Below are 8057 nucleotides of genomic sequence, written 5' to 3'. Positions count from 1 at the left end.
CAAGTTTGTGCTAAAAAACTGAAGAAGCTGGCTCAGACCAGTCTTAAAGCCAGCATCTACTTACAGTACTTGTCAAGAGTTCCTGATTTGTGTATGTGGGAAGGCTCTCTGTAATGAACTATATGGGGTGGCTCAGCTCACGATGAGTACCTATTTCAGGCTTCAGGTATAAAATTAATGATAGGGATTTCACAAGTTGAGGTGTACAAAAGGGTAGGAAAATCTGTCATTTAGGGATTCCATTCTTCTAGTTCTAAAATGTTGTTGAAAAGCTCTCATTTACTCTCCTCAGCCAGAATGAAGAGATTCTATAATATTATTTATTAACTTTTTTCCAAGGGAATAGAAAAGGGATGCAGTATTCTTAAATAGGTTTGTTAAAGGGGTACATTAACCCTTTTGCAATGTAAGGTTGACAAAAGAGGTGCCATTTCTATCAAAATGGTACAAATGTATACAAAAGGGTAAGGGGTAATGGACCTCGAGATAAGACCTTTCCATTTAAAACTTTGTAGAATACCCCTCCCCCCCCCCTCCCAGCTTGTGAAACAAAGATGTTCAAATTATTGTTTTGTGAAAAAAGGCAATTATTAAAAAACAAAACAGTGCCAAGAGATTAAGTGATTGTCAATGCAAGTTTCCATTTGTATTTTGAATTAAAATGGGTATAACATGATCCTCAAGTATACTATGCAGCTTCACAGAGAGGCCCAAACTGATGATGAAAACATATGTTTTAACACTTAAAATTCTATTTTTGCTTCTTCCCTTGTACCTTGTGATCTTTGTAGGGAAATTCTGAAAAGGTCCCCACCCCTCCCCCCCCAAAAAATTCAAATTTTATATACAAATCACTTTTTTATCTTGAAAATGGTCTGAGACAACGAAACATTTTTATGGCTAGCTAAACTACTTATTAGGAAAATAAAAATGTTCAAGGAAAAAATGAACAGGAAGAAACAACAACAAATTAACTTTTTTTTTCAGAAGAGCTACTACTTGTATATTTTTTTAACTTACATGTAGGTCAACATAATTTGTTTTCACAATTTACCACAAAAGAAAACACCACAGAAAGGAGAACTATAGTTGTGGCATCTGAGCTACATTTTTAAATGGAAACATTTCCCATAAAAAATTTCCAAATTATATTCTTACCAGGACAACAAAATACCAACTATATTTTGCAGAGAAGTATACGTAATTAATAAAATTGATGTAGTGAAATTTTCTATTTAATTTTTGTTCACCTGATCTTACAGAGTGCAACCTTTGGTTTAACTGGTTCACTTTACCGTTAAGCAATAATTAAATAAATCACACCAGAGTGGCTTTGTATCTTTATTATAATTCTCATTATCAGTAGAGAAATCACACTTGTACACTGGTCCACTGATCAATACTCTTACGTGTATGTTAAACATGGGAAAGCAGGTTGTATCATCTAATCATAACATTGTATGCCTGTGTGGGGTGTATATGCCAGGAGGTAACCACCTAAGAAAAGACAAACATAAATTGTGTCATTGTTTCAATGACTCACCCTAAGTGGGCATTATGCTCATTACCACCTAAATAAACAAGATATATTAAAGTATAATTTTTAACCTCGCTTTAAACTTTTCAAACCTACAGTTTGTTTTCACTTTCAGAGAGGTTCTTAAATTCACAAGCACACCACCCACCCCCCTCAGCCCCAATTCCTACTCTCCCATAGCCAGGATCCCATTTCAACTCTCCAATAAATCAGTAATTTTTTTTCTAATTTCGGTCTGACTTAGATTCATCTCCACTCAGCCATGAAAGCAATGGTGGTAGATTTCTGTATATTTGTTGGTCTAGTTCACAGCTATTGTTCTCAGATTCCCACCTCCCTTTTGACAGAATTAAATTCCATTAAAAAAATAAACTACAGTAGTTTAATCAAATTAATGCAGAGGCAAACATTGAACCAGAAAATACTATAATTTTGGTATGAACGATACCAAAGTATAACTTACATAATAATATCACATCTTTTCTATTGTAATTTAAGACAGTGCAACTACTAATAGATTGACCACAAAAACCTAAAAACATGACTTTATAAACACAGGTAAGTGAGAATATTGCCAGTTTTGCTTTTACCACCAACCACTCTTCTTTTAAAAAAAAATACATGCAAGATAATGACAAAGCAATAACAAAACCAGCCAACCAACCTCTGGCAATTCAATAAACACACCAAATTCCCCTGCAAAATTCTCTTCAACACCTTACAGTACATGTAAATGTCAGCAGCATAAATTCACCTCAATGATTTGGCATGCTACTATCATCAAATGTTTACCCCTTGATTCAGAATTTTTAGGAGTATCAAATAGAATTCCACTATAGATTACAAATGCTGTTTACCTTAACAAATATTTGCATTAATTCTGGAGATATTTAAGTTTAAAATGTGTAAAATATATGCAAATGAGGGGACTGATGATGTCATACACCAAACCCAATATTACATCAAGTGCAGACCATATATACAGCAGAGATCATTGAAACTTGGTAGCCTTATAGTTCTACAGGCAACACACTAATATGGCTATAAAAATATGTTCCCAATTGGCAACTCAATCTTTTCCAGTTCCCTCTAACCCAGTTTCAATAATGCAGTGATTTTCAGCTTGAAAAACATTAATCAAGACCATGAGGTGGCCAGAAAAGCCTAGAATATCAGGGAAGGTCTGAAATGCAGTCTGTTGCCATGGTAACAAAACTGTTAAGCTCATATTATGTAGCACATCTGCAAATTGCATCGTAATAGCACTGTCCCGACTGGAGCCCATGGTTCAGTAGTTTACTTGGACAATAAATTTCATAACTTTCCTGGGGGACTGGATGATCTAAATGGTATGTGGGAGACTCCCAGAATATTTGCAAGAATGTATGACTATCTCTTCACAGGTATTCATTAATAAATAACTAAATAAATAAATAGACACTAACACTACTAACATGATTGAGTTTGGAAAATATATATATTTTTAGTCTATGATATTTTGAAAAATTCCCCTCTCCCATCTGACATGCTGATCTTCTTTAATTTGGTACTTGAAATTGATAACAAGGATGCTACACCTTGGCAACTCGTTGGCCAGGATATGTTGCACAGTCTTCACGTCAGATAATGGGTCTGTACATATTATTTATGTATTTATTAAACAGAGATCTCCCCATCCCATCCCTATGAAAATTCCAATTTTTATTAATACTTTTCTTTAAAAAGTTTGGCTTTTGAGACCCTCCCCATCCCTGGAATTTCCAGTAATCTCCTTGGGGTGGGTATGGACATTTTCTAGAACCACACAATAAAACAAATAAACAAACTTTAAGATAAAATGTTGAAGTATAAGTCAGTGGGACATATACACATTGATCAACTTATAAAGACATGATTGATCATTGCAACGTACTATACACAACTTAAGCAAAGGTGAAATTATAGTCTGAAAAAAAAAATAGGTGTGAACTGGATTCTAACCCATGACCTCTGTGATACTGGTGCGATAACTTAATTAATTAAAGTTCTATGCTACAACATACCAAACTGCTAATTTATTATGAAGTGACACAGCTAAAGGAGAGTTGTCAAGAAATCAACTTTTTTGTGAATTCTAAGATCAATATGAGTCTTCTAAATTTACGATTATTATACCTAACAAAAGACATACAGTAGGGCACTGCACTGTGTGCTCTCTCTACACACTCCTCCAGGCAGGATAGTAATACATATACATGTACTTTTTTTTTTGTTTGGAATATACTGTTACTGCATGGTCATACAAGAGGTACTAGTTGCTGCTGAGTAGTCTTAAAATAAGTGAACTAAGTGTGACAAAATATAATGTATATTAAATCTGCACCAGTTTAGTACAATTTAATACCAAATTTTAATCAGCCGCAAAAAAAAATTGTTAGCACCAGATATTACATGTACTTTGTGAAGGCTTCTGGAGGGGTTATACTTTAATTTATAAAGTACCTGGCAGCAAGTACTATTTTGATTTACTAAAGCAAGACTGTAGTAACTGCTAAGAAAATGTGTTTTGTACATCCCAGAAAAATTGGGTGGGGGTCAGTGCAGCCCTCTTCACAAAAGTTAAACTCTTAACCTATTTATGACCATAATCTGCGATTTTCCCTACCCCATTTGTGACTGTTGCGACTGCTACAGTTGCCCTAAACATAAGTTTTGAAGGACTTTTGTTGATGGTCTTATCAATAATGATGAAAATTGAGGTAGCTTATTCTAAAAAACATAACAAATTAAAGACTAGAGGGCAAAAGCCTTACCCTAGAGTATTTATGACCAAAACGGCTGAATAACCATACCCTTTGGGGCTGCACAGCTGTATATAGCACATAGAGGAGAGTTCCCCCCCCCCCCCTACCGCTGGAGCAGGAATCAAAATATTATTGCCTTGATGACATAATAAAGATAAAATCTCAAAATAATCAAGAGTTACATATATGCATGGGACTTCACTAACAAAATGATGCCTGTTACTTGCTGTAAATTGTATATAAATTACTCCTACAATGTGCCAGAATTCTGTTAATCTGGTCACCAACAGGTCTCAAAAATCTGACTGTATAATTAATAAATAAGAAAATGACCGACTGAGATTTTGTTTGAGCCAGAATAGAGTGGCCATAATAACTAGGTGGCTGTGTTAACGGGGGTGGCTCTATGGTGAGGTACATTCCACAGTAGTGATAAAGATGACACTCTCAAACACCAGTACCCATAAAGAGTTTGGACAGTATATTTTGCATAATCAGTTGGAAGAGGAAGAGGGAAAATGGAAATAAAATAGAATGGCTCTTGTGTACCAGAGACAACCCTTTCCCCGAGTTACCCTGGCGGAGCTAACTTTTCACTTATTTCTTTGCAAAATTCAACCAACCGTTTACACAAGGATGACGAACCAGACTTGGGGGTGAGACAATTCAGGTGGGCAAGTTGACTCACCTTGGCAGCTAAAGTAACCAACAACTTTTCTTTGAGTATACATAAACACTTTGGCTCGCCTAACTGGAACAACTCTCAGCATGGCGAGTGTCACGTAATGCCTAGATTTAAGATTTAAAGCAGCAATTTGTATCAAAGAAGAGAAAATTAACTCAGCAAAACCCACTCTGATCAAATGAGTGAGGGAAACTTAAACAAAGAGGGATAGTTGCACATTTGATTATTCAATAGGAGTTACGAATAATCATGCAGGGTCAACTTTTACTCGGCCTACATGGGCTACGTTTTCTCATACAAACACTTGATAAAGTTGCCTCAGGGGGAGGGTTATCCCGGGTACCCGAGACCATACAAGTGGGACCTGTGTTGCCTCAAAGAACACCCCCACGATTTTCAAAGGGGAAGGTCCATGAACAGGACCTTAACTTAGGGCAGCTTCAATGGCAGATTCCCTCTGATGGCTTGGATTTGAATAATTGATTTAATTACTTTTAAAGAGGACTAGAACTCAAAAATCTTGCTCGAATTTCGATCCAGCGAGGCATAAGTTTCCATGCCGTGAATCAAGTTTTTACTGGGCGTTTTAAAAGCACTCACCAAAGAGAAAGAGACTGATGACCCCAAACTACCGATACATATGTACTGTATCTTACTGAAAACAACAATCTTCAACGAGAGATGTAGGAATGTGGGATACTGACCTTCAGCATGCGATCCAGCTTGTCTCTTCTACCAATACACGTGAGCCAAGAGTAACAAAAGTTCTGGTGACAGCGACTTTCGGAGCTAAACGGCTTCTGTTAATTATGTTCCCGTAGTACACAGTGCAAACTATGGCCAGCAATACTTCATCCAGGTTGTTGTTAACATTATAGGCTATTGCACTTATTGTTATCACTAAATCACGAACAACAAGAACCAAAAGTCGGAACAACACCAGTTTTACAAATGTGTAAAATTCGCCCGACGATGACGGAAGGCTCTCCGTTATTTTGCTTCAAAACAATAATAAACTTTTCTCTTTTCCCGAAATTTTTGCTTCAAAAGTCGAAGTAATGTGTCTGCAACATCCTTCCATACTCAATATAAAATGAAACGAAACTGATGGTTTACAAATAGAGGGAAACCACGAGTAATCGAAACGCCATTTTCTCGCTTTGTGAAACGAGCCGCGAAGCGCAGTTTAAACCGGATGTGACGTCATTTTTTGTTGGATGATGCCTATACGAAAATTTCAGGAGTCTTCTGCCCCGCCCCTGGCTCCCACGAAAAACAACACGACAATAACAAGAAAAGAAACAAGATGCGTTGATAAGACAGGATTTCAACAGACACGTAACACAACGTATGTATACAGTTTAATCACATTCAGTGATTTGAATCAACATTTCATCTGAATTTCTGCTAAGTTTAATTTAACATTATCAATATATACGTGACCGAACGAAGTGTTGTGCCATCGATCTTTCGCCTCACAGATAGAATTTCGAGGGGGACTTGGTTTTCGAGGTCTTCGTTTTCTAGGGGGTGGTCTTCGTTTTCGAGGTATTCGTTTTCTAGGTGGTCTTCGTTTTCGGGGTCTTTGTTTTCTAGCTAGGGGATCTTCGTTTTCGAGGGGTCTTCGGTCTTCGCTTCAAGACACCCGCGGAAAGAAACGGATTTTCCGCTGACCCGCCGGTGCAATACTCTGATGCGAGCATTTTTTTGGTCAGCTGTGACTGCGTGAAAGATCATGTGAGTGGCCACGTAACCTGTTTCCATTTTAAGATTGCTGTGTAAAACCTAGGCTCGATTTCCCGCCGCTTAGTGAGCCCGCGTTCCTCGCCCCACACCGCGGCCGGATCACTGGTCTACCCATTGTTTTTTTGGACCAATCACAGCCAAGCCTGCTCGAATCGAGCAGGCTTCCCTGTGATTGGTCGATTCTTTCACTTGTTTATCCAACATGGCGGATGTCAGTGCTGATGAGTTTCTTCTGCTACAAAGTGTGCTACAAAGTGCTACAAAGCGCTTTCTCATCGACAAATTTAGGAAAACACAGCAGGACGCCATTTTGAATTTGTTAAAAGGAAAAGATGTTTTAGTTTCACAGCCAACGGCTTCAGGAAAATTCGAAATTTTTCGCTCCATCCTGATCATCGTCGATGTTGCGTAGATGATAGCCTGCAGTGCAGGCGTCTTATTGGGGCGAGTTAGCGTTACAACCTTGCGACCGCCTTTTTAGACCGCCATGTTAGACTGCCATGTTAGACGGTGGGGGATGGGGGAGGGGAAAAATGAGAAGACGCCTGCCCGAAAAGCCCGTTAAAATGCGAAACACCTCCTGATTAGTTGCGCTTCACTGCATTTCCGGAAATTAGCGGGTAACCAATCAAAATGAGGTTTTCTCGACACCGGAAGTCTCACAAGGGTACACACCACGAGAAGTTTGTGCCAAGCCGCAGGATGTCTAGCATTCTCACAGAGGTACGTGTTGCGCTAGCGACTTCAGACGTACAGAGTATTTTAGAAATACCGGCAACTGATGAGATCCACATGGAGGATCGAAACCATGGTCTTGTGTGAACTAAGCCGAACAATGGCATATAAAACACGCAAAACAGTCAACAGGACTTGCGCGTAAACAGCTACATTTGAATCATGTGGTGCCAGAACAACCAAAGGAGGAATAAACCTATACATCGAGCAAGAGAAACATAAGCTCGAGCAGATAGCTGCAAGAAACATAAGAATGTCACTAGACAAACGTATAGCTTTCTCAAAGTAAAGCTACGGCGTCTCCGAAGGAAATCGTACGAGAACAAATATGATATCCGTGATAAGGATCTACCTACTGTGCTTGCAAACAGTTCTAATCACAGCCGGGCCCGGCGTCACAATATAGAATGCAAGTAAGCAACATGTCACGGTAAAATTTCATATTTTGTCCCTCAAAAGCAAATTCATGGAGACTCATAAAAGCATATCTTGCAATAGAAATGAGCCTAAAAAATGCAAAAACACATGGCAAATTACAGAGGCGTCAAACTCAACGAGTCGACACGCAGCT

General features: G+C 38.3%; 1 long non-coding RNA gene across 2 annotated transcripts; it reads right to left on the bottom strand.

Moving 5' to 3' along the window:
* Positions 1–1328: 1328 nt before the first annotated feature.
* On the bottom strand, positions 1329–6267 carry LOC149098720 (uncharacterized). Of its 2 annotated transcripts, XR_016203696.1 has the most exons (3): positions 5710–6267; positions 5009–5109; positions 1329–1497 (listed from the first exon to the last, which is right to left on the bottom strand). It is a non-coding gene; the product is annotated as an uncharacterized LOC149098720 (long non-coding RNA). The 2 variants fall into 2 exon arrangements; XR_016203695.1 differs by having other exon boundaries at positions 1329–5109.
* Between the last annotated feature and the right edge of the window lie 1790 nt (positions 6268–8057).

Source organism: Orbicella faveolata, unplaced genomic scaffold, assembly GCF_042242905.1.
Source record: "Orbicella faveolata isolate gen_17 unplaced genomic scaffold, um_ofav_v1 contig_46, whole genome shotgun sequence".
Taxonomy (NCBI): Eukaryota; Metazoa; Cnidaria; class Anthozoa; order Scleractinia; family Merulinidae; genus Orbicella; species Orbicella faveolata.
This window is presented reverse-complemented; position numbering and strand designations above follow the sequence as displayed.